The sequence below is a fragment of the Passer montanus genome, unplaced genomic scaffold, assembly GCF_014805655.1.
Source record: "Passer montanus isolate IOZ18808 unplaced genomic scaffold, ASM1480565v1 scaffold34, whole genome shotgun sequence".
Lineage (NCBI taxonomy): Eukaryota > Metazoa > Chordata > Aves > Passeriformes > Passeridae > Passer > Passer montanus.
This window is the reverse complement of record NW_024368152.1, coordinates 5513902-5539370: the sequence shown is the minus strand read 5'-3', so window position 1 is coordinate 5539370 and position 25469 is coordinate 5513902. Positions and strand designations below refer to the sequence as shown.

Sequence of the window (25469 nt, the reverse complement as noted above, 5' to 3'; positions counted from 1 at the left end):
AGAGGCATTTCTGTTAAAGGATCATATTGTAAACTAGTGCATAGACATTATGGTCAACCAGTTCCCTAAATGTGACTGAAGTAATGGGTAAGTGTAATCAAAGAAGAAGATTAATGTCCAAAAGTTAGTGCATAGAAGAGAGTAGAAAAACGGGTCAGGGATTTGTGCCAAGGTCTCTTGCAAGATCTGAGAATAATTTCTTTAAAGGAATTCTATAATCGAAGAGGCAGGAGAAGAGACTCCTTATGAGCATAATTTGAGATGAAAAGTGCTTAGTTTCAGTGCTGTTTGCACATGTCCAAGGGCCAAAATACCAAAAGTAGAGTTGCAAGAGTTTACTAATGTGTCTGAGAGTAAAGAATGGCAGGAGGCACAACTATTTGGTGTGATCAGCACAGGAGGTACTGCACTACGTCCCTGGCAGGAGCAGCTAGTGGAAAAATAGCTCAGAATTGATCAGATCTTTCTTCTCAGGAAATTGTGATAAAGTAAAAAAGTGAGTCAACATTAAGACAGGAATAGAAAGGTAATTTGTTCAGCCTTGCTGAACAAAGTAATTTGTTCAGTCTTGTCTCTTCAAGAAACAGACTATTGTAGTAGTTAAACAGAGTAAAAAAAAACAAACAACCCAACTTCCTAAAGTGTATCTGTAGAGTTTCTATTATTTTTAGGAAAGCAATCACCTGTTAAGCTCTATGTTTACGTTAGTAGGAGAAAATTGACCACCAGGCAACAAAGTCCAATGGTGAGGACAAACTGGTGCTTTGATGAAATTCTGTTAAAACAATCACAGACTATGCATTGATTCTAATCAAGTTTTGGGAGACAAACATTTCCTAAGCCTCAGTTTTTGAGTTTTCCACTTTCAATATCCACCACTAACAGCAAAAAGAGGGTTTTTTCCTGTTACTTTTGTCATGCGTCTCGACAACTCGCCATGCAGTTCAAAAAGACAGAGCTGATTTCTCAAATAAAAGAGTTGTCTTCTCTCCCCTGCCCTTCTCCTTAATTGCATGATCCTGCTCTTTTCTGCAGCTGCACTAGATCTACTCAATTTTGATTCAATTTTGTTCATTAAGCCAACAGGAAAAATATTCCAAAAAAACTGCTTTTTTTTTTTTTTTTTTTTTTTTTTCTTTTTTTTTTCTGCCAGCCCAGTGAGCTGTATTGGCTTGTCAAAGGGTCAGGCAGTGGCAGAGCAGCATGAAATAGCAGGAGTACATAGCTGAGAATGAGAAAACCACCCTTTTACCAGGAAAAAGACATTAGATAAGCTTAGCCATCACTTCACACAGCGCCCACACAGACACAAAGCTCATAAGCAGGAACAACCTGAAGTAAACCAGTGCTGACCTTACCTAGAACATGTCAGCTCACAAACTCCAGTATCTCTGCAGCTTATCAGCAGCAGCTAAACTGTCCACACAACAGCAGAGGGTAAACTCTTAAGTCATCTCACTGTCATTTACCTTTGTAGATGAGGCAAAACCCCAATAACTAAATAAGTAAAGGGAGGAAGAAAAATCCTGTACATCAGCTGACCATCCATGTGCATGATATAAAACTTCAAGTTAATTCAAGTTAATTCAAGTTGGCTTAGTCTTCTGTTACTGAGACGGCATTTGTGTTTGCTGGGGCTTAGGTCACACACATGGACAGTTACCATAAACTTGCTGACACACAAGTTTGCTTGTGTGTCCAAGCCCTCAGAATTAGGGGACTTTTTGTGGTTTTTTTTACTGTTTGCTCATCTTCTTTCTCTGGCCCATTTTTACTTTTTGTGTTTCCTGAGGATGCTTCTCTGCTACCCATCAGCTTCTTTGCTGATCTTTGAATGCAGAATGTCATATTAAACTGCACATAGATGTACACTTGAAAGAGTAAAATATTCCCAGTAAAGGTGGGCAAATATTTTCAGTTGGTACTTCTTCCAAAAAATAAGCCCAGAGTAGTGTTAGGCAATACGCTTATATTTATCACTACTTTCATCTGACTGCAACAGCAATTAAAAATGTAAAAAGCACATATAATTAAGTATACAGCAGATCCCAAAAAGAAAATTATAGTTTTCTCTTGTGGAGGTATCAATGCAACAGGGAACATGATTCTAGCTGTTGCACCTGGTTTAAGCTTGTATAACACTATTGTAAAGAAGTACTAGCTGATTTGCATCAAGATGAGGGAAAAAAGATTAGGGTAAGTTATGGATACTGTAAAAGTCACTAGCTATTTTAATTACTTGGATAGAGACCTTAAACAAGAGGACAAATATCCTAGATGGGTAATTGGATGTGTATGCAAGACATCAAAATAATTAAATAAAAAGTTCTGTTTTTCCAGTAACCAAACTATAAAAGAATGGATAGTACCATGAAATACAGCTTTCAAAACAATGTGAGGAGGCTTATGTTACTTTCACTGCTCAGCTGCAACTGAAATCCAGATGTGGGAATCAGTTATCTGGGGATGGTGATTTTGCCTTCAAGAATTAATTAATATAGATTTTGTTTAGAACAGCCATTTTTTGTAAGAAGATGATAGGAAAGAAAATATTTCTGATTTCTATTAGATATGCATCTTGTAGCTCCCTAGGCCTTATTTAACTGTGGCATACTATGAAACACCACCAATGCCTGTAATAGGGCCCAAGGCTAAGGAATGGGTACATTCTACCTTTCACAACCAGGGAAATTATTCTAAAGTGAGATTCTATTTCCTTCCTTAGTTTTACTCTTCATTACAAACAATAATTTGTTAATCATTTTGCACATTTTTGCAGCGCTTGAAAAACTGTCATATCTGTCAAAACTGTCACAGAAAATATACAAATATACAGAAAAAAGGTCACAACCCCAGAGCTTGTTACTTGACTACAAAACAGACCCAAGCAGGAGCTACAAATAACAGCACAGGATTACAAAATGATAACAGCATGCTTCCTCACAAGTGACAAGGAGGCTGATCCAAACCAGGGCTCCAGACACCATGATGTAAAGCCTGATGATGCCTGTTACATTTCCTCCAGCTGCAAAGGAGAGTGATAGCTTTTCTTTTCCACTAGGTGATCTGCTGCAGGTGCCAACATGCCTAACCTTTGACTACAGCCAGATCGATACTAAGGCTTTTGCCTATGCCATCCAGCTCTCTCACTTCCAAAAAATGTCTCCTGCTCAGTTTTGTTTGTTATTTGTTTTATGCTTTCTCACTGCTGTGATAGCCAGGTTGATAAAGACAAACAGATGAGATGCTTTGCTTTCCCCATACTAATAGTTTATTCCATCTCTCCCTTTTTTACCAGATTGTGAATATAGTCTGCAGGAAAATTTTTCTTGCATGGTATCCCCTCCAAAGTTTCATCTTTGCTGAAGGCAACTCCTCATCAGTGAGAAAACACATAGCACAGAATATCCTGAGTAACACTTTTGTTTAGGGGTAGAAATATTTATTAAAAACAAAAGAAATCCTGCTCAAAATACCTAAAAGTGTAATGTATTTTCCTTTAATAACAGAACAATATAGAGCTGTAGACAGGCTGTGGAATAGAGGGAAAATCACAGGCATTCCAGTTTCAAATTATAAGCAGAAATGTGCAGGTGTTGTACATGAGATGACCTTCCCTGTGTGGGTCACCATTCATCAGTACACTCTTAGCAGCCTTACCTAGGGCAGCTTGATGTGTCTCATTTCCCATGTCTCCATACAGCAATGATTACAATTCTTGAGTATGTTTAGGTTGGCTTACAAGCTGCAGAGCAGAGAAATAAATTTACAAATATTTGAGAGGTGTAAAAGCCATCAAATGAGAAGAATTACAGTAATAGGACTAAATTAATATTAAAGACATGCAGAGTATAAAGTCAAATCTGTATAAAGTCTGCAGCTGTAATAGTTTCTTGCTCAACAGTATCTCTGGTCCCTTTGTGATTTTCTCAAGAAAAAGAGGTTGAAGTATGGATACATTTGTTCTTCATTCCAGGCATAGCATATAAAGAGGTTATGGTGACATGACACTCGTGCTTGTGTATGCATGCCTGTGACTCAGACCTCTTTCATCTTGACAACAGAAGCTGTTAAGTGACCTATAACTGATACTGCTGATTTAGAACATCCTTTAGCTTGGGCTTGCTTCTGTGGCTTTTATACGAGAGGGGAATAGGGGTTCTGTTACTGCCTGGAAATATTTGTGACCTAGACAGCAAATATCCTTTCTGTGAGACAGATGACTTTGCAGAATGTCAAAGAAATGTGAGCAACTGAAAAAATAGTATTCCCACCACAAAAGTATATTAGTAGTTAATGAATAAGAAATTAAATTCTTTTTATATTCTACAAACCATAATTTAGGATTTTTATGTGGACAAAGTTTGAATTCACTTCGACTTCTGGTTTGGTTTTGGAATTAACTCTCCAATATGAAAAGAAATAAACCAGTTCCACTTCAGTTTTTTGTAGTGTTCATGTCTGTTGAGGAAGTTAAAAGAAAATTCTTAATTAGATTAGCAGTTACCCACAACTGAAATTCATCTCAGAATTTGAACTAATACAGATATAATAAAAATTAAACTTCTAGGCCCTTGCACCACGTGTGACACCAGCAGGACCTGAAGGTGTCTTGGCTCTTCTACGCAAAGGAATAGGAGGTTGCCTCTTAAACAAAAGTCAGTTGGCTTTTACACTGTGTAAGGTACACAAATTCAGGACAGAATCATTACACTGCAGTATTTATCAGAAACTAACAGACACGCAAGCAGTCTAGGCTTTTTTTTTTTTTAAACTTCCTGCAGCTACTGCAATATTCTGAAAAAAATTCAAAATGCAGCTGAGCTTGGGACACTGCAGCAATTTGAAACATTAATATGCAGAGGTAGGATTTTAAATTATTTTTTTAAATTTCCTATTCTTTCTGTTTCTGTGAAGACCTCTGTGGTACATGGCGTTCAGCTAGTGTGGTTCTGCAGCAGTATGTCTGCCCCACCCTGAGGGACTTCTGAGACATGACACGGGATTCCAACCCAACAGACTGAAAGCACCTTTGTTTGCCTTTAAGTACCCTGCCTGGAAGCTTTAACGTTTCACCACAGATCTCTGTCCTTCTATCCCAGCAGCTATAATGCTTCCTTCCCGTTCCCTAGTAAAAACGTACAAACAAACACAGCACAACCGAAAAACAACAACAACAACAAAAACTCAATACTATTTCTGTAGGGGGAATGACTGGAAACTGCTGGCTTGTACTATCAAGTCTGACATATTGTCTGACAAATCCAGCAGGCTGGGTACAATCCACAGGAAACCTGTACATTGTGTCTATTTTTGTAAATAGAAATGGTCTACCTTTGGGGAGAAAGCTATTAAAAATTAGGGAAAACACAAATTGCATCTGAAATTATTTGCAAAGCTCTGTGCTGGGATCAATAGAAATAAGTTTCCAGGTTTGGTAAATGCTTCCTGGATATTTTTGAGCAAGTTATTTATAAATATTTGCCTCATCTTCCTGGAGAAAGTTTTTAGCCTTTTTCTCACCCTAGCTGGAACGTGGGCTCAGCTGTGTTTAGGAGAAGTCTGAGATCAGCCTCAGGTGAATGTTCTGCTGGTGACATTAATGGTACTGACCATGAAAACCAGAATAATTTCTGTTTAGTGGGTTCATAGAATAAATCTATATACAGTTAGCAGATGTTCAGATAACAGCTGAGTATTCATGAATATGTTTGTAAATCTTGACACTTTGAGGAATTTGTAATGAATGTCACAGCCTTCCTATTCGCTATAGTCAGACTGCCAGTCATCTTTCTGTCTGCAAAGTTTGACAGCCTTCAGAAAGAAAAAACAATCAGACATTCACAGAAGTAAAAAGTTGAGGTGAACAGTTCAGAAACAAACTGCAATCTGGCCAATTTGCTAAATCTGAAAAGTCTAAAAGACTTAGCAAATACTTACAAATACCAAAGACATTCTCAGCTTATGGAAATAGTTTGGAAACTATTCCAGAGGGAAAAAAATGAAAAGCTGAAATGTCATTTTTTTTTTGCTTTGACGACTACACTTTGTGTAACTCTTATAAGTAATCATAGATGTCTCGAGGAAAAAAAAAAGTCACTCATGTTGTGGGTTTTTCATTGTTTTAATTTCTTTCTTTTAAAAGAGAATGAGAAATGCCAATTTGTCTATGTATAATTACACAGCTTGACCTTGGGCTCTGACTTTTAGTTGATGATTGGTCTTGAACAAGTAATTTAACTCATGACTTTATCCAAATAGCAGAGCCTATTCCACCCCAAGGTGCTCAAGTGGCATCTGTAGAGGGCTTGGAAGTCATTAGAAGTAAAAACAAGGGGTAAGAGTTACAAGTCACAACAGTGGAAATTCCAATTACATATAAGGAAAAAAATCATATGAGAGTGGTTGAGCACTGCATGCCAAGAGAAGTTTCAGAATCTCTGTCCTTGGAGATTTTCAATACTTGGAAAACTACTTGGGCAATCCAGCCTAACTGTGAAGCTATCCCCACTTTGAGCAGGAGGCTGGATTTCATGTCCTCCAGAGTGTCTCCTCCTACTTAAATTTCTGATGTTTGGAAATCTAGCATTGTAAAGAGGGTTTTTTTGTGTTGTTGACTTTCCAGTGTCTGAAAAAAAGATGTGCTAATTGATGTGCAAGGCCTCAGAAGTGCCCTAGCACGTGTACAGGATGACAATAAAGGAAATATGAATATAGGTGTTGCTCAATGCCAAAAGAAGCAGCAGGATTCAGCATACACCCAGTTTTCCACATTGTTAGGTACAGCTGTGAAATCTTTTTAAAAACCTAGAGAAAAGCATGCATCCTTCAGCCACCAGTGTAATATCTGTTGACTTTCACCATAAAGAGACAATGAAGAGACAGACAACTTAGGGAATATTTTCATTAATTTTTGAGAGTTGGATGAGTTTGTATTAAAAGGTCAGGAAGATATTTGTGGCCAAAGTAAGTAGGTATTGCCCAGAAAATAAGATAGACTCCTATTACTCACTCCTGCTGTTCACACAATTCTTTTCAGCAATCTCGGCTGGGTAAAAAAAGTTTCCATAATACAGAAAACAGACCAGAAATGTATATCTAATTTACTTGCAGCTTGACATGTGTAACAAACCACTCAGGGTTGAGGTACAGTGTTGCATTTTTTCAGGAGTCTTCAGTCGAGGCTGTACTCACTAAAGCCTGCTTGTGGCTTTTGCCTGGAATTTAGTAGAATAGAATAGAATAGAATAGAATAGAATAGAATAGAATAGAATAGAATAGAATAGAATAGAATAGAATAGAATAGAATATTTCAGTTGGAAGGTACCCACAATGATCACCTAGTCCAACTGCTTGACTACTTCATGGCTGACCGTTAGTTAAACCATGTTTTAAAAAGGCATTGTACAAATGCATCTTAAACACTGACAGGTTCAGGTCACCAATCACCTATTTATGAAGCCTGTTCCAGTGTTTCCCACCATTGCAATAAAGAAATTCTTCATAATGGCAAATCTGGAATAATGGAATATCCACTGCGGCAATTCTGAACCAATCCCACTTGTCCTGTCACTGGATACCAGGGAGAGCAGCCTCCCCAAAACCTTCCCCTAAACCTACCAAGTGGACCAGGGCATTACATCAAGTCCAGACCTGCACACAGCACACCAGTGCTGAATACAGAGGGACAATCATCTCTTTTGACAGGTTGGTGATGCTGTGTTTGATGCATCCCAGGGTGCAGTTTGCCTTCTTGGCTGCCAGGACACACTGGTGATTCATCTCCGCATCTTGCTCCTAGTCATGAGCACAGCCCTGCTGAGAGAAAAGTTGGCTCTGTGCCCTGCAAGGCCAGTTGTCTGACACTGCCTCTGGGAAGGCTGAGAAGTTGTAAGCCATGACTAGCCCGCTTCTCGGACAGCCTTGCTGAGTAACAGGAATTGCCTCATTGTGTGAGTTGTGATACACATTACCCTGGCAAGGTCTCGTCTGATTTACAGTCATCTCAGACAGACAGAAAAGAGATTTAAGGAGGCAGACAGGCCTAAGAACAGTTTACTGGAAACAGAATCCCAGAAAGGAAAAAAGAACCAATCCAGACAACAGTAAATCATCAACCTGTGGAGTCACCACCCCTGGAATTGTTCAAGAAATTACTGGATGTAGCACTTAGTGTGGCAGTTTGATTGACATGGAGGCATTCAGTCAAACATTTGACTTAAGGATCTTGAAAGTCTTTTCCAATATTAATGGTTATATGTTTCTGTTCTATAAATTGCAATTTGATCTTCATGTACTTCTCTCACACAGAATGGTTATTTACATAAAGGTGTTTTCTGTTAAAGAGAAAAAGAGACCATTAGGAAATATGACAGGAAATACTCCTAATCCCACCCACCATATGAGTACTGGGTAAGAACTTTGGTACACTGATTATTAAGGCATTATTTTCTTTAACATCTCATATAAATACCCAATATCAGACAGGAAGATCTGATCAACCCCAGCCATCCTCCAAATACTCTCATTATTCTCTCTTCCACATCCTTGGAACCCACTTTCTGAAGGCAGCCTGCTTGGGATGGTCCTGAGCTCTCCCAGTGCTGTAGACCTACTTCAACAGCGAAAATAGAGAATCTGCCCATGTACTACCCCTAGCTGAGACCCCTTCATTCTGCAGGAAATGCAGTTAACAGAGCAAGGTATGTTTCTGCCTCTCAGCTCACTGTTAGCCTTGAGATGGAGACTATTTCTACTAAACTCAGCAGAGCTAGAACTGATTAGTACCAAAGTGAGGGATTTTAAAATCAACACCTTTGCAAAGGAGCAAGCGTGGGCAGCTCATCTATTAAACATTTTTACAAGGCAATAGATTTTCCCACTGGGAAGTCACCTTACGCACAGCCTGAAATTACAACCTTCTGAGCCTTAGAAGTTCCAGAAGACCTGTGTATAGTTTTTCTTAGGTACATTCTATCTGCATCCACAGAAATAGAAAGGCCATTTTTGGCATTGGTGTCTATCACACATTGTGCTTAGGATAGTTTAAACAGAAAATTCCAAGTACTTGTTCTCTTTTACCCCCATCTTAAACCAAAACCAAATCTTTCTAACCATTTCATTTACAGTTTCTAAAGTAAAGTTTAAAATGTTATTATGGATACTGACTTCAACATGACCTTTATTCTTAACATTAAAAATAGAAGGTTAGAATATGACTTTACCCTTTGGAAAAATGGATATTCCAGAAAATTTAGCACAGGAAATTATTTAGACTTCTGTGCCAACAGCATTTTTACGGGAGGATGATGAGAACATGACGAGTGTCACTGTTTCAAACAGCTTTCATCATTAATATTCTCAAATAGGTTTCGTGAGGTCATTTATGAGAAAGAAATTCAAGAGGCACTAAAACCAGAAAAGATTACTGTAAAAGTATATGGTACATATTTCCTTTTAAAGCAGAAAATATCTTCTTTATTAGTGGATTTCTCTGAATTTGTGAGGTCCCATGTTTAGCTAATAAGTGTGACAAAATTCTGGTATGGTCTTGTCATGGTTTGACACTGCCCTGGTGTTGACCAGGCATCCACAAGAGTCGCTCATTCACCCTCCCCTGCCACAGCTGGGTAGAGGAGGGAAAAAAAAAATGATGAAGGGTTCATGAGTTGAGATAAGGACCAGGAGAAAACATTTCAAGAGCAAAATAGGCTCAACATAAGGTTGCAAAGTGAATTTATTACTAATAGAATCAGAGGAGGATAATGGGAAGTAAAAAAAGCCCTTAAAACACCACTCCCTCCCCAGCCCCTCCCTCCTTGCCACTGCCATCACCAGGAGACAGGGCATGGGGGTTTTGGTCAGTTCATCATGAGATTTTCTTCTGCTGCTCAGGGAGAGGAATCCTTCCCCCGTAAGACCACGGGGTCCCTCCATGTGAGACATTTCCCTCTGAACTTCTCTGGCATGGTCCACTCACAAGCAGCAGCCAAACGGCACCTGCTGCAGCATGAACTCCCTCCCACGAGCAGACAGTCCACCCAAACTGCTGTGGCATGGGTCACTCTTACGTGGGGTGCAGTCCTCTAAGGACAGGCTGCTCCAGCCTGGAAGCAGGAATTCTCTCTCTCCACCAGGTCTCCCACAGGATCACAGCTTTCTCCAGGCATCCATCTTCTTCTGGCATGGGTACCTCCCCCACAGCCTGAGGGTGAATCTCTGCATTCCCTGTGGATCCCCATGGGCTGCAAGGGCACAGCTGCTTCACCATGGTTATCACCACATCCTGCAGAGGAATCTCAGCACCTGGAGCACCTCTTGCCCCTCCTTGTGCACTGACCTTGGTGTCTCCATGTTGTTTTCACTGGCATGTTCTCACCTCCTCCTCTTCTCTGACTAGAAGAAATACCATGCAACTTTGTTTTGATTTTCATCTTCAATATATCATCACAGAGACATTACCAGCCTCTCTCATTGACCCACTTTTGGCTGGCAACATGTCCATCTTCAGGGCCATCAAGGATTGGCTCTACTGAACATGGTAGAAGCTTCCAGCAGCTTCCAACCTGCTACCAAAAACCAGATTGTGCAAAAACAATACATGTCTAGAGTGCACACAAAACATTCAAGGCACTTTTATTTTCTAAAAATAATTCCTATGGAACAAAAATATGCATATGGAATAAAATCTTTCAGAAGCATAAAAGAGAATCACTGTATGCACAGGTTATATTTTTTTGAAAACAGAAAAGAACATGTCTTTCCTACAAAAACATTAGTTTGTACCTGTCTTCATAGGACTTTTAAAACCTAGCAACTGGAATTGGCGCTTGAAAAATCATGTTTATATATATAATTATAAAAATACATAGAAATGAGAGATACTGGACAGCATGAAAAATCGGGTGTATTATTTATTTATCAGCATTGACAGTTGGCTCCCAAGGGAAATAGATGTGCTTAATTAATTAGATGCAGAAAAAGATGCAGAAATTTGCATACATCAATTGTTTTCAAGTGTTCTTCAGCATCATCAAAGCAAAACCTAGAAAGAAAGAAAAACAGTGTGAGGCTTTCTAATATTATATATGTGACCAATTCTGCACAAATCTATTACATTAATGCATCTTTAAAGTAAAAAAATTCAAACATATTTGCATCCAGCTAATAGGTTTTAATTGATATGCAAGAATTGGACTATTGATGTACTCTCAGCTTACTGAACTGTGTAATTTGTATGAAAACCTAAGGTAATTTGTTCTGACACCATGATGCAGAGCAAAGCATTTGTGAGACCAGTTTAAAAGACCACAGTGTCACTCCAAGTGTCATGCTTTCAAAACTAGCATCTGTAAAAGTCACTGAATTTTGTCTTCTTGCTCTGAATTGAAAGAGAAATAATATTGCACAGCTGTATGCACCTGTTAATGATTAAATCTTTGTCCATTAACTGCATGGGAAGAAACAAACTATGGCTTTGAATAATAATTTGTATGAAGCATGGAATATTTATATAGAAATATTTAAGACAAAAAGAGGAATTTTTATGTATATTAAGGAGGGTAAAAACAGGAAATCAAGTTATACACAACAGAAACTAACAGAAAGACACTGACAACCAATAGATGTTAATTCTAACTGTCCATATTTGTCTTCTAATTGTCAATTAAAACTTTCACAATGTATTTAGCAATCACTCTCTTCGTGTGTTTGAATTAAGGAACAAAAAACAAAATACAGTTTTAAAAGTAAATGAAACAAAGTGAAATGGAGAAGACACCACAATGGATGCTGTAAAGGATTAGGTTTTTTCACGGAAACCAGAATGAGGTTTTTCTTAATTACTTTTAAGTGACCCCTCTTTCCTTCTCCTCCCCCGCCTCCCTTTTTATTTTTTTTCCTGGCACTCTTGTGGTGTCTGGAGTACTCCAGTTTTGCACAGAAACCACCTGTACACACTAGCTATCTTTGTCACTATTCACATGGTTCAAATTTCCTGGTATTATGCTTTGCTTTTCTCCTCTCCTACTCAGTCTTTCATGCACAACCCCCCTCTATTTTTTTTTTTTTTTTTGGTAAAAAAACCTCAACGAGTCAACCTCTTGTCCCTTTCAATTTCCTTCTCTACCAAGAACAAATCTGCAGGATTATAGGGGAGAATTTGAGAAGAAATTAGAGTAAACAATACTTTGGGGCCTATTTATGGAAAGGGAATAAGGAAGGAGAGGATAAATCAGCCCACATAAACTGAATGAGCTCCCCTTGCCTTTCTCAGCGTGCAGGTACAATAATGATTCATGAGCTTTTGGCCTAAGGGAGTCAGAGGAAAACTCAAATGCAGACACTACAGCCTGAAAAACCTACAGTTCTGTAAAATACCTGTGGGAAATATTTTGTTAAGTGGTATCTCAAAATCAATGTAATTGCTTGAAGTTGGTGAATTGCTTGTAATTGCTTGCTTAAAGAGGAAATCGCCATCCTTTAAGAACCATCCTGAAAAGCTTAGTTTTTGTTTGGGTTTTTTTTTCTTTTTTTTCCAAAACTAAAATTCATATATAAGTTAGACTTGGCTAGTATTTATTTTATTTAATAATGTATTCTATGGTACTCATTTCAGATTTTAGGTTTGAAGGAAATTTCCTGTCATAAGTATTTATTACTTTTTACCAGCTCTGCTAAATGTTTGAATACATCTATGCAATTTATTTTATCTTTTGAATGTTCAGTTTAACACATAAGCAGTCTGTGATCTGTACTTAACTGAAATATATTACATACCAAGATATATGGTAATTTGAAACTAAATTAAATGAAAATACGGGCTCATATCTAGTATTTATTTTATTTAATAATGTATTCTATGGTACTCATTTCAGATTTTAGGTTTGAAGGAAATTTCCTGTCATAAGTATTTATTACTTTTTACCAGCTCTGCTAAATGTTTGAATACATCTATGCAATTTATTTTATCTTTTGAATGTTCAGTTTAACACATAAGCAGTCTGTGATCTGTACTTAACTGAAATATATTACATACCAAGATATATGGTAATTTGAAATTAATTAAATGAAAATACAGGCTCATACTAGAAAATCTAAATTAATTCCTTGATATAAGGAAGGATTCCCAGACTGGAATAATTTTCTAAAGGAAAATAGCCAGGAAAACAGCAAAGGAACAAAAGTTTTTTTTTTAATAAAAAAAGAAGAATAGCAAAAAAAGAGTCACCCAAAAACTTGAAGAAACCATCAAAACACTAAGGTCTTCAGAGCACATTAACACTTAAACCAGCATTAGTATGTGGGGACTGGAGGGTAATAAATGTGGTCAAATTGTAAAGCAATGTCTAGGGAGCAAAAAATCAACAAAGTAAAACTTCCATACCAAATAAAGTGGTTGAAATTATAAGAATGAGTAGAATTAGTAGGTGTTAGGTAACTATGATATGATGAGAAAAATAGCTTGAATACTGTAATGGAGAATCACTTGTTGCAGGTTTGTTAAGAGTTCTTGGAAGAAATAAATAATTCAATGAGCAACAGCAAACCCTGACATCTTAAAAGATTATTTTATTAATGGTCTTTTCAAAAGTCTAATTGAATTAATTCCTGGTTGAAGGATAAAGCAAAATGTAGGAGTCAATGACAGGTTTTGTCAGTAGAAGTCCCAGGTAGACCCCAGTGGCATCTATGGCTGGATTTGGTTTTGATTATATTGAGGTAGAAAAGGAACAAATATTGAAGTGACTAAATTTATTTATATATTATTCAGGGTGATAAAACTAAAAGCCATATGTGGAATTTCCAGGAATACCTTATAGTATTGAGTGACTGGGCAATAATCTGACAGGCAAGACTGGATAGTGATAAATGCAAAGTAATATAACAGGAGTAAAACAAGCTTTGCTATACATATAGAGTGATGAGCTCTACTCTTACTATTCCCATTCAAAAAGAGATTCTAATCATGTTGAAAATAGTTCTATTTAAAAAAACATAAATAAATAAATATTAGGGATTATCAGAAAACAGTGAAAGACTAAAGAAAACATCATTTCTGCTGCTTAAATATATGATACAAATACATTGTTCTTATTGGATGTAACTATTAATCCTGTTCCACTATTATGACATAAGAAAGATTAAAAAAATATAGTGAAATATCAAGATGACTGTCAAACCCCATGTGGCTTTCTGCAGCACTAGGAAATGCAAGGTCTGTTCCTAAGGTAAGTAACGATTGTGCTGTCATTTATCCAATAATGCCTCTTACTGTCAAAATGTTGAGCCTCAAACAAATTATTTCAGAATTATTTCATTCTATTTCATATAATTGCATCAGTGTAAGAACTTATTCCTTGTATAATCTATTGTTGAGAAAGAGTGTTTAAAGGAAGGGTGGCAGAAATAAGTGTGAATTGAAAGTCCTACATCTTGTTACATTTGGACAGGAGATTATCAGGGCCCTTTAACAGAGCAGATACATTTGGAAATTTTGAGCATTCAGTGTAATTTCTGAATGTTATTAGATATCTGATCCTGCTCTTACTATGCTGAAGATTGTCATGGGAAATGAGAAATAAAGCAAGGGAAAATGATATTCCTAAACAAGGTTCTCAGACAGAATGGGAAGGCGTCCTGAAAACAGACAGAAAAATCTCAAATGAAAGTCAGAGATTTTACATTCAAGACTGCAAATCAATACTAGATAGTTATGTGGGTTCTTGATAGATCTTAATCTCCATCTCTTCAGATCTTTCTAACTTGAAAATTAGCTCTATTAAACTGCAAAAATCCCACAAAAGGATTTGAGACTAAACTGATGGAAGGATAACATGATTAAATCATTGATTAACCTGAATGACTGCAGGAAATTGAGAAGGAAACTAGTGCTGAATGAAAAGAAACAAAACCCTTTAATTAGTGATCAAAGATAGAAATGTATCATGTGATTGCAATTTTGAGCCATGTATCTGCATAGAATTACTTCTTTAGTTCTTTGAGATTTAACTAGAGGATGCCCTATAAATGCCTTCATAATCATACCCTTTTAATAAAATTTTCAGCTGTTTTGTGTTGGTTCTGCCTGTGGATTTCAAACTCATTTAGGAGTTCTCAGGGTGGAAAGTTTTAGAAAGATCATGGCTGATCAGCTGGTATTTACACAGTTATTTTAAAATGTCACAGAATCATAGACTGCACCACATTTCTGATTTTAAGACACTACACCATCTTGCAGTATAATCCGTTCATTTCTGGATCCTGTGATCACTCAGAATGTTCAGTCTGAATCAGGGAAAAAATAATGTCTCTTTTTTCTGAGGCTTTATGAACTTCTAAGAAAGAAGACGGACGAGAGTTAACAAGTGCAAAAAGCGAAAACAAATACATATATTTAATTCTTTCATAACAATGCAAAAGAAAATTCAACTGTACCTCGACATTTTTAAGAAACAAAACCTCATGAATATTTAAACCTCAATACTTAAAAGCACAGGACATTTTCATGGGTTGCAGACATCCAGGCCCCAGCAACAGCATTGGCTCCATGAGGGAAGCTGAGGCTGCCCCAGCTGGACACAGCCGGTTCCAGCTGGATCCAGCTGGATCCAACTGCCTATTGCGAGGTGTGGCCGAGCCCCACGCACACGGTGGGAGTGGCACTGGGGAAAATATTTAAGAAATGGCAAAATCACCAGATAACAAAGAGAAGCAAGGGGAAAAAAAAATGGAAGACGCAACTTTGGGAACACTAAGATGGGAGAAGAAGGAACTGGAGAGGATGGTCCATGTGCTGGAGCAGAGATCTCCCTGCAGCCCATGGAGGGACCGTGGTGAAGGAGATGATTCCCAGCAGCCTATGGAAGCACCCACACAGAGGCAGGGAAAAAGTGTGAGTGAAGGGGCTGTAGATCAGAGCTGTTATGGCCTTAGTATAACCCTCATTCCCCATCCCCCTGTACCACATGGGGTAGGGGAGGTAAAGACCTTGGCAATGGAGTGAGATTGAGCCTTATGGGGGAAAAGAAAATGATGGGATGAAGGTGTTGATTTAGTTTATCTTTGTTTCTCATTGTACAAATCTTTTTTACTTGACAATAAATATAATTGCCCCCACATTGAGTCTATTTTGCCTGTGGTAGTAACTGGCAAGTGATTTCTCTGTATTTATCTCTAACCTTGAGCTTTTTCACCTTTCTTTCTACCCTCAACATCCTGTGGAGGAGGGGCAGTAAAAGAGCACGTGGATGGGGGTCTGGCTGCCAATGCCATGACACTATACATATGACAAACCTGCATGGTCATCTGTGAGGACATAGCAAGAATAATCTTGAGATGCCACATATAACATTTTACTTCACCTCTATGTATAGATCCAACTGACAGTAAATTTCAAGAATTCTGAGAAGTTTAGTGTATGAAATACAAATGAAGGGGAAATGAAAAGATTTAGTTTGTTTATGACAATACAATGCAACCCTTAATATTTTCTCTTTCAAACTTCAAAATAAAAATATGTGGGTAATATTTATGTCTTATACTCAGGACACTCCACTTATATTTTCCAAGTGATTTTTCAGGTCTCTTGGAAACTCTTTGAGTTTTAAGAATCAAAGTATTTCAGGTGGAGTTATAGCACAGTTATTTTAACTTGTTGATTTTAATTTATACTTCTTTTTGCTCTTTAGTACACAAATGAGAAATATTAGTTTAAAAAGTCATAAAAATTGGATAACATTCTATAAAAATTCAGTCAAGAAACAATGACAACCAGCAGCCATTATCATTTAACTAAAAATTATTGCAGTGCTAGAATACTATAGATAAAGGCTTTTCATGTCATAAAGTGAGATGCTCCAATATTTTAGTATTATAGCATTAACTTTAAAAGCTTTAGACTCTATGGAAGTTATTTTCCATGTAGCAAATAGTTCCACTTTTCTGTTGGATCCTTTGGAGGAGTACATTTTAGATTGTAAAATCATTCTGGAGCCTATTACAAGCCATTCTAAATATAGAACAAATAGAACAATAGAACAAATATTATTAATGTAATATCAAAATTGTGGCTGCAGTTGAGGGAACAAAATATAGAGGTTGAGGGATCCCCATGAGTGTAATTACATTCATATGGGGTGAATGTAAAAACCCATGAGTGGAAGAAAAGCGATTCCATCTCAACTCAAAATGTGTATGGTGAGAAGTCTTTTTGGTCTCACATGGATCATAATAATTATATTTAAAATTAATTTCAATCAGAACTCACATCTTCAATCTAATTTCTCTTTTAATAAATTGTGATACTGTCATGATGAGGTGTGTAACATAAATCTGTGAACCACATGTTATATTCCCATGTAGTTACTGGTACTCCAATTACTTGTTACTGGTACAATAGCCAGAAAAACAACCCTAATATTCATTAGTTTGAAATATGACCTTTTAGCTTTCATTTTCCATTGACAGCAAAGGTATTGAAGAGACAATTTTAGTTGCATCTTTACTGATTGTGAACTATACACATAGATGTAAATATGCCAATAATCTTTCTTCATCTTTTGTTAATTATTGAATATAGTAACATGTTCAAACAAAATGAAAAACATTTGAAAAACAACACCATTTCAACCATATTGTGATCATAAAGAGAGCAAGTGTGCAAAAAATACACATTTCCACGTGGGAGGTGCGAGAAATGCAATGGCCAATATTTTTCCTTCTGACTCAGTAGTGGGTCAGGGGATCAGCATACTTAGATAACACACCTCATTCTGCTGGTTAACTAACACATTGCCAGCACCTATTCTGTCTTCCCAAGACTAGAGGGAACCAAACTGTCTCTGCTCACTCTCCAGGATATATGGTCTGATTTTTGGGAACGTTTCCTTGCCTATGTTAACTTTCAAATTTTGCAAACAAAATTCTGGGAAGATTGCCTGGAAAGACTCGGGTCAAAAGTGTGTCAGCAGTCATTCCAGAAATACTGTAGTACTGATAAGAGTACCTGGAAATGCTTAACTGACTAATGTAGATACAATTTGCTCTCCTCTAGGGAACATACAAACCAATTAAATATTCTGACTGCCTGTCATTATAACCTGTGCCCTAGATTTAGCATGGATAGGTAGCTCTGTGAGAACAGATATGGCCTGGGCATTCAGTATACATAGATCCTGAACTCCAGAGGCTCTCACAGATTTCAATTCTCCTAAGTGACCTCAGGGACAGGCACTGTGATTGATGCCTGCCAAATGTTTGCTTTCTTATCCTTGTCTGTGAGAAACAGGGTGGGATATGCTTTTGAGAATTTTTTTGTTTGGTTGGTTGGTTTTTTGCTTTTATATGCTCATTCATTTTCTGATATGTTTTAAGGATATAATGTGCACGAGAAAAATGTCAGATTGCTGGGTCAGTGGGAGTCATTTTGTGCCTTGCTGTCAGATGGCATCAACCATTGAGAAAGTTTTCTTTTTTGCAGAAGAAAGTTATGCTCTCACTGTTCTGTGTTCTGGAGCTCTATGTGGTACCCAAGACATACTGTTAATCACGCTATAACTTTAATGAATCTTTTGACATAAGTGCTTCTGAGTAGAGGAGCACATTGAATGCAAGGAGCAAGCAATTGACTGTAGATATTGAAGCAGGCAGTGCTACTGAAAAGAAAATTATGATTTTCTGAAAATGAAGTAGTATTGCTGGTACTGAGCAGTCTGTATATATAGAAAGCTTTTACCTCAACTTCATTCTTCCAGTCTTGTCACACCAGGCATCTTACCTCCTGATATCTGTCTCTGTACAGGAGAAAGTACAGGAGAAAGAAAATTTAGTGACTATATACATGGATGACTTTCCACCACTTCTGGATTTGTTCCCAACAACAAGAAGTTTTCCCTCATTCCTTGATAGCTCTTTAAAAAAAATTTGACACTAGTCTTGGTTTGGCTTTGAGATCAAGTTTAGATGCTTTGAATAAAAAAAATTTGCCATACTTGAAAAATCTCTTTCTCTATACTGTAAACACATTCACACATCTCATCCCACTCCCTCTTCCTCCCCCCACAAATTTTCTACCCCTTATTCAATTTCTTGATGAATGCCCACATCCTGTAACCTTATGAGCATGGACAATATTAATAGTATTTTTCAGATTTTTACCCAAGTCACTAGTCCCTACAGATAATGAGTTTTCTAGCAATGACCCTTTGAACCTCAGGGAGGAACTTCCACTCTTCTAGAATAAACTCTCTGCCTGGAAGGAATGTCTTTGAAGTTTTCAGTGGGGAGGTCTTGACATAAGTCTGCAGTCTCAGCATTTACGTAAAAATGGAACAGCCCCCAGATCCACAGTTAGAACCATTCTTCAAATTACAGTTTGAGTACAACCCTCAATTTCAAAATATTTTCTATTTTTATACTTGCAAACCAAAATGATTCACTGAACTGATTTCAGACATAATTGAATGACCCCACAAGAAAAATAGCTTCTGAGAATCATCAGGCACTACAGACTAGCTTTCTGGCATCACTGCACTTTCTTCTCTCACAGATTTGGACTTGCAGAAAGCACCTTGGGAGAGCTGATACCAAGAGGCAGGAATTTTACTGCACACTTGCACATTCCAAATGTCCAGTCCTGCAGAGTGAGGTCACTGAGTCCTGGAAAGACATCTGAGAGAATTAAACTAGTATCATAAACTGACATCATCTGAGAGGAATTAGAGAAAGATGTACAGGAAAAATAAAGCCATTAGTATTATAGAAAAGCCACATAACACAAATAAAAACAAGCATCTAAAATGCCTGCAGGCAGCTCAAATGATAGGCTGAGTGATATTTTATAATTATCTATGGGATGTTTTTTGTTTAATTATGACTTCACTTCATCAAGTTGAAAGCTAGCATCAGTATGAAAAGCAGTAGGAAGCCAGTTTTAAATGTTCAGCTCAGGAAGCTGAGAAATATTGTCAGAATCATCAGCTTAAGCCTGACAAAATCATGCAAACTAAAGGAATTCAAAATGGGTCATGCACTTCAGGTGACCTCCACAGAACCCTGTGTATTATATATGTACTATATGGCACAGGGACAAGTTGGTGGTTTTTTCTTTTGTTTTGTTTTTCTTATACAGTATACTGTATTTATGAGTTTAAAATAGGAAATTGCTGAGGGCAAATACATTCACAAAATATCCATGTCATTGGGTTTATCATAAGAAAGGAAAGAGAACTTTAATCTCCAATCTGAACAACATAGCCATTATTTTGTCTGTGATTTTGTAGCCTAATAAACCATATTGTATTGGTGCAGCAAATCAGTTTAAAACTGATTAAACCCACATTGTATTGGTGCAGCAAATCAGTTTCTTTTATATACAGAACAACTTTATTTATAAAATGAAGCTAATCTGAAGGCAAAAAAAAGAGACTCTGGGATTGTGCCAGTGTTGAAAACAGGGGGAAACTTCTGTACAATATTTGGACAAATTTTCACCTCCTCTGAAATTTGTATCTTAAATCTGACATAGAGAGAGATGTATGAGATTTTTCATATCCTTTCACATCAGGAGACACAAACCATGATATAGTCTTGGATCAGTTAGAACTGAATTGTTGACACAGTTAAGATTAAACCCAAACAAGGTGGACTGAATGGAGCTTCTGTGGTGATCATGTGCAATTCTTTTAAAAGTGCCTGATGAGATGATCCTTGTGAAGGATATTCTCTAAATGTGAAATACAAACATTGTCAGAGCCATGGAAAATATCCATTGGCTTTACAGATGTTCAGACTACAAAAGGCCTTTCCTGATAAATTGAATCTTAGTGTCAGCAAGGTGATACAGAACATTTATGTAGAAAGCCCTGGCAGGTGGAATCAGCTTTAGATAAAAGACATAACCATTGATTCTTGAGAGACCTGAAACAAATTCATCATTCTTTAGTGCAGTATGGCATCCATCACCACAATCAGGGAAAAGAGAGGCATCAAATAAGTAGATCTCTAAAATCATAGAATGAGATTAGGCTTCGCCAAATAGCCATGGCCAATAAGGCTGTTCTGTGCATGGGGTCTGCATGCTGCTGATAGCAGGATAAGACATGACCTAAAGTTTCCAGCATGTTCTCTCATCCTTTGAAATGTTAGAGAAAGCAATTACACTGGCTGTTGTACAGTTTCCTTAGTGAACTCGTCAGTCTGAGTGGAGAACAGAATGTTGTTCTGCTTGCTAAATTATATCTTGAAGAAAAGCAGATGAATCTAAAAGATTAAGTTAGTTAACAGCCATTCAGACAAGAATAAACCTAAACACTTAGATTTAGTAATGCAGAATTTTTATAAACAAGTAAAAAAGGTAATTTTTTTTTCTATTGGTAGTGTGACTTTAGATCACAGTCTTAAGAAACTTCTTATGAAATAGATAAATAGCAAATAATTTGGAAGAAAAGCACTGAAAACTCATTGATAACATTCACAGAAAATGTTATGGAAAGTGGAATTAGATATAAAGCCTGAAAGAGTGAACAAATACCTACATAAGTAAATCATAAATAAAAGCTCTTTTCCTTAGAATTGTGGAAAAAAAATAAAAAAGGAGATAGCACTGTCACTTCATATATAGATATTTCTTAAATATTCAGTAATATAAATATAAAATATAAAAATATTCAGTACTGGCTCAGGAAATAATGGATGAGGAAGCCCAACCAAGAATAACTAATCATATTAAAAATAAATTGACAAATAATTAACCATTTCAATCTGAAGGTTTGTGGATAGGCAGTTTGGATCAATACATTCAGGTTTTTTGAGTCCTCATACTATAATTTCTACATTTCTTATGCATTCAAATTTAATTTATAACCTATAAAAATATTTTAATTCCATATATTTTTTGGAATCTCAAGCAGAGATTTTTGATATTATTAATATCACTAAACATTATTAGTATTATGAAAAAAAATATCCCTAAGTGTTAAGACTCTTTATTCCAAAGTGATTTGTAGTGATGTATCCAGGGTTGCTCCAATTCCCTTTCATCAACATTTGTTATTACATGAAAAAGAATAATTTCTCAGCATTCCTGGTATGGGGACAGTTTCTCTCATTCATATAAGAGACTAAAGAATGTAAGGGACAATTTGATTTACTTGATTTCTGAGAAGTTTCTTGAAAGCCTCTTTCTCCCTTTCTGTGCCTTCTCTCTGAATTTTCCACTTCATTGTTTTTAAGGCAGCTGAACAAGGTGAGGGCAAGGTGATAAAAAATTAGTAATGTGTGTAAGAGGAGGAAAAGAATGTACATGAGCTCCAAGATCTATCTACTTTTTCAAATGGCCTCTTCATCCAGGCTGGTGCTGGCTGGAACAGGAGGAGGCAGTGCTGCCTCACATCTCTGAAACATTTCACTTTGATGTTAGTAAACCATCCTGTTATATTGGCACACACACCCCTAAATTTCCCAGTGCAGATCTAACACAGACTAGAAAATCAGTTTTTCTTATTTTGAAATAGATATCTGATGGCTGGTAAGTTGAATAATTCATTAGAATCCACTGATCATGTTGACTAGTTTTAAAACAACTGCCTAAGAACTTAAGCATGTAGCATGTACATGTCAGTCCTTAAACTGAAGAATCTGACTGCAAGTCATACATTTATGTACTCCAGTTCTGTATGGACAGGAGTTATGGAGAGCATATATTTTATAAGGCTACAGTTATCACAGCTATTGAAAATAAAAATTTTCTACTCTCTATTCATATTCATGTAAATTACATAGATTTCAAGTTAATCCAATAGTTTTACAGTGGTTTTACTCTATCATGAAATGAAAGAGAAAGAGGTTCCAAAAGTTAATTCTTCTTTTAGGCTGGTTTTACAGAATTGGAGCTTTGTTAATTTCAGCTGCATTACTTCTAATTTATATTTATGCAACCAAGTAGAAAAACTGAGATGGAGATAGTTTTTAAAATAATATCTAAGTACTGGGTATAAAAAAATCACAAAAATTAAGTGTTCATATGCAGTCATTGAGAGAACTTTTAGCAGTGCAATAGATTAATTAATCATTTCAAGTTTTAAAAAATCCAACACCCAACTGAAAAGATATTATAATTTCTATTTGCTCTGAATTATTATTTTTTACTAATTTGGGGATTTATTAATTTGAGGCTCATTATACAGAAGCACAAAGCACAAAGCAAACCACTATAACATAATGTCATTTTTAGAGTATTCCCAGCATTGCAGAAGTGCCCTGCAAGGTGTTTGCAGGAAATGTTACTTTTACTTGTGATGTCTAGAGAGATTGCCTATAACAGAGGCTAGACAGAGTTAAAGGAATATAGTAGGTATTTATTAAAAAGGCCTTCAAAGGATGCACCTTGGGCAGCACAAGAGCCTGGCCAGGGCTGTACCCAAGATAAACAATGGGTCACAAGTTTTCATGCTTTCATAAGTTTGGTCCATTTGCATATTGGGGTTAATTGTCCAATACAGCCTCAGGTAATGAAATCACATTCACCTAGTTTTGCTTTTGTTAATACTGTTTGGGGGCCTGAAGTGGCCATGGTTCTTAGGCTGGAAAAGGATTGTTTTGTCTGACTAAACTGTGAGGAGGACTTACACTTTATATGAAGTTCAGAGTTACACACCAATGCAGTACAGAATCTGAAAAATATGAAAGCTAAAACTTGTTGATCTTCAAACTTCAGGCTGATTTTACAACTTCAAATAGACCCCTTTTTAAAAATATGTGCAGATTTTCACTTTAATTTTCCCTTGTATAAAGTTGTCATTACTACTTCTGTTGTGATTACTATAATACTGTAGCATAAGCAGAGAAACAAAAGTGGGAGTTTCCTAATTCGATTAATTTGGTTTGATTCTCTTGCCTGATTTATAGAGCACTAACAACTTTCTTGCACCTCTCTTTGTAAATGCAGCCTCTTTCATGACTTATACTGTCTTGCAAGTGAGGGAAAAAAAACTTACACTCCCCACTTGACTGCAAACCATTACTGTGAGTTCAATTTCTGTTCACTTAAGAATCTCAAAATACCAGCATGAACAAAACAATGCCTTGGACCCAGCAGCTGAACCAATTTGTACAACTTGAGAACTTTCTGACTGACGGATTGCATATCTGTATTATCCGACTGCAGATGCACACAATTCCCATCTCAAATTATATTTTTTAACATATGAAATAGTACAAATAATCCAAGCTTTAATCCAAAAGAGTTTTTTTAAGTCAGAGTATTGTAAAAAGATACTTGTGGCAGAACATGGTAGGTATTTGTCAGTATGTTTAGGTGATCGGTGAGGACTCCACTAATGTGTTTGCACTGCACAGGATCTTAGCTCCTTGAGTGCTCCTGTGAGGATCAGAAGGACTGTGGAAAATCTGTCACTGAATTGCTCAGACATTTACCTGCAGCTCTGATGGCCTCTAGTCTGTTTCTCCTGATGCCACTGTTCTCCCGGACTGGTCTGTACAAATCATGTTACCTTCCTGGGCAACAGTTCCACCCTTCTGGCAGCCTGACAGAATTACTGCAATGCCTGAAGAAAAATATTACTAAATATGACAAGGACATATTCTGAGGCTATAAGGTATTTTTTATTTTTTTAAAACAATACTCATTATTTTTAACTACATGATATATGCTATTTTTGAGGTTGATATTCTCTACTGGTTTAACACTTTTCCTAATTTTCTGGCACACTCTCAAGGGTTGAAGTCTCTGGATATACCCCTCAGATAAATCTTAAATGTCATTAAAAATTCTGCAATGGTAAAAAATCCCAGCAAACCAGCAAATTCCAAAACAACATCAAAAATTTAAAAGTTTAAAAACAAAAGCTGGGAGGTGGGCAGATTATCTCTGTGAGAATATTTGAATGTCCTTAATGCTGACAGTGCAATGGAATCAACAGAAGGAAAAGTCTCTGCTATTTAAAAGCTGTTTGCTTACCTTCAATGTAATTCTAGTTAGGAATGCCACCCTAGTAGATCAGTGACTCCAGTAGTTCTACCCAAGACCATGATCTGAAAAAACAGGCCTGAGAAAACAAAATTTGATCACAAAAAATTTTATAGAGGTTATAATTTCCACTGGACAAGTCTGTAGAGTGTCCTTGGAAAACTCTGCTTTTTGTGCCAGCTGTAACCAAATGCGCATGAACTGAGAATGAGCTGCCAGGTGGCTGGGAACATAGCTTTTACAAAAACAGAGGCTGCACTGTGCAGAAAAGTACTTTGCACTAAATGCTGTAACAAAATGTGATTATTTTGAAAGTTATTATATAATACCAGTTTAAGCAATTTTAGTCAATTTAGACAAAGACAAGAGCAAAACAATTAAAGTTGACGCATAATACCAAATAAAGACATTTAACCAGAGTAGGTTCTTTGTACATAATTTTAGAGATGCATCATTCACTTGCTTATTACAATGTTATATCCCA

General features: G+C 36.7%; 1 long non-coding RNA gene across 1 annotated transcript; it reads right to left on the bottom strand.

The window, feature by feature from the left end:
* Positions 1 to 10907: 10907 nt before the first annotated feature.
* On the bottom strand, positions 10908 to 25123 carry LOC120505319. The gene is made up of 5 exons (XR_005628205.1): positions 24977 to 25123; positions 24433 to 24563; positions 19568 to 19668; positions 18734 to 18791; positions 10908 to 11044 (listed from the first exon to the last, which is right to left on the bottom strand). It is a non-coding gene; the product is annotated as an uncharacterized LOC120505319 (long non-coding RNA).
* Between the last annotated feature and the right edge of the window lie 346 nt (positions 25124 to 25469).